Source organism: Triticum aestivum, unplaced genomic scaffold (genome assembly GCF_018294505.1).
Source record: "Triticum aestivum cultivar Chinese Spring unplaced genomic scaffold, IWGSC CS RefSeq v2.1 scaffold131476, whole genome shotgun sequence".
NCBI classification, from domain to species: domain Eukaryota; kingdom Viridiplantae; phylum Streptophyta; class Magnoliopsida; order Poales; family Poaceae; genus Triticum; species Triticum aestivum.
This window is the reverse complement of record NW_025243263.1, coordinates 889-2,956: the sequence shown is the minus strand read 5'-3', so window position 1 is coordinate 2,956 and position 2,068 is coordinate 889. Positions and strand designations below refer to the sequence as shown.

The 2,068-nt window shown below is 37.7% G+C and overlaps 1 long non-coding RNA gene across 1 annotated transcript; it reads right to left on the bottom strand.

The window, feature by feature from the left end:
* Nucleotides 1-959: 959 nt before the first annotated feature.
* On the bottom strand, nucleotides 960-1,857 carry LOC123176960 (uncharacterized). The gene is made up of 2 exons (XR_006488717.1): nucleotides 1,356-1,857; nucleotides 960-1,259 (listed from the first exon to the last, which is right to left on the bottom strand). It is a non-coding gene; the product is annotated as an uncharacterized lncRNA (long non-coding RNA).
* Nucleotides 1,858-2,068: the final 211 nt, after the last annotated feature.

The window sequence follows — 2,068 nt, the reverse complement described above, 5'->3', positions numbered from 1 at the left end:
AATAATTTTTGTAGTTTGCAAAAGCACCTAATTAATGCTCTTGTTTTCCTCAAAAAATTACGTTTATCAATGCATTAAGTACATGCATTGGTCAATTTTCTCTTAATACTTACATGCAATGATTTAATGCACCTTGGAATCTGAACATGTGATGGGAAACAACCAAATTAAGCCTTAGTCTGGCCATAGTGGGGTAACATAAGTAGTATCATGCACTTGAGACTCACAAACATGTTTATGTGGCAGGCAATTAAAGAAGAGAGAGATGGTTATAGTAACATAGGTAGATACCGTAACATAATAAATGTGATGCTACTATGTGTCATGCATGGCAATAAATGAGACCACCTATGATACTAATCTATAATACTATGCATTGTAGAGGTAGTAATATAGACTAGTAACATATGCATGTTACTAGTCTAAGTTACTCCCCACTATGACCAGCCTTATAAAATGGAAAAACTAAAATTTTGAGATAAGCCTTATAAACCCTTATAAACCGGAAAAGAGGGAGTAACATACACTAGTAACATACGCATATCCCTAGACTATGTTACTACCTTCATAATGGGTAGTAATATAAGTGTGGTAACATGCAAATCTTCATTTATTAGGTTATAGACTCATATTATATTGGGACATATGATGTTACAGTAACTAGCTAAGTTAGTATAACTACCTCTCTCCTCATTAACTCATTGCCACATAAGCAAATTTAATGAGTTGGACTCGATGTTACTGCTTAAGTTACTCCCACTGTGACTAGTCTTACCTGTAGAACTACGATCTGGCATGCATGTTCTGTGTGAACTCTCTTACTTGTACTAGTACGCAGTGACTTAGGATTCCAGGGGGGACGTTTAACTGCAAATTAATCACTGTTTCGATGTTGCTCCTGCAATTCAGATGCATGGATGCGCAAAGTCTCTCGGATGCATAGATAGGATAAGTTTCCATACAAAAATGCCTTTCAGATATTACCTCCTGTTGTCAAAATTAGTGTAACCTTCCGTCGTTGCGCGTTTTACAAACTTGACTATGGGCTCTAAGCTTGAAAAATACATCTTGACCGTACACAAAGTCGAAAAGTCTCTCGGAGACATGCCAACAATGCTGCGATTCTACTCAGCATCATCGTCACTGTTTTCAGACAAATCCACGTCTTCACCATACACCATTTCATCAATTTCATCTTCTTCCTCTTCATCAGATTGGACTGCGGCCTTCGCCGATACATCTTTCACATCCTTGTCAACCTAAGGAAAGTGAAACACATAATAACTTTATCATTGATAACTGTAGCAGTAGTACTAACTATTAACTTATTTTCAGCCTTATAAATGGATGAAAACCTGTGCCATTATCAGCCGAAGACGACCAGAAAGCTTCAGTAAATCTTCAGTTGCTGTGTATCTTTCTGCACACATCTGCAAAAGAAAGATCAGTTTTGCTTAGATTAGTGGCATGCCAATTCATGGCCAAACATCCAGCAGACAAAGACTGTCTCGTAGTTGGCATATCAACTTTAACCACATTGGTTGGTAGCTTATTCAAATTAATCATGTGATTCAAATAAGGTAAGGCACTGATGTTGCATTTCTCTCCCAAATAGATTAGGAAGCAAAAACACATGGCAGCAGTATTTACTAGTTTAACTACCATCTCCCAGATTTATCTTTAACTCTACGATCATCTGCTCAATGTGAAGCCGAAGTATAACTTGTCACTGCCAACTACACTACTACAGATACAACTTGAGATCCTAAATGAAAATCCATCTTGCAAAGATGACATGAAAATTCGAGATCTAAGCTATACAAGTGTAGGGGCAAATATCATCAGCACAATAATGTGTTTCACCTTCCAGACTGTGCTCTTCACACTGACTATAGAAGGTTACAATCGTGAGTTTGCATCTGGGCTTTTTCACTAACAGAGGTTTCCTGTAGGCCAATTTGAATGTGCACACTGTGTTCAATTGCAGCAGGTGAGTTCTCGCCACCATTGATACATCTTTCTCAAAGAGGTTGCCAGGAAACTACAATAACAGTTACATCACGAACAT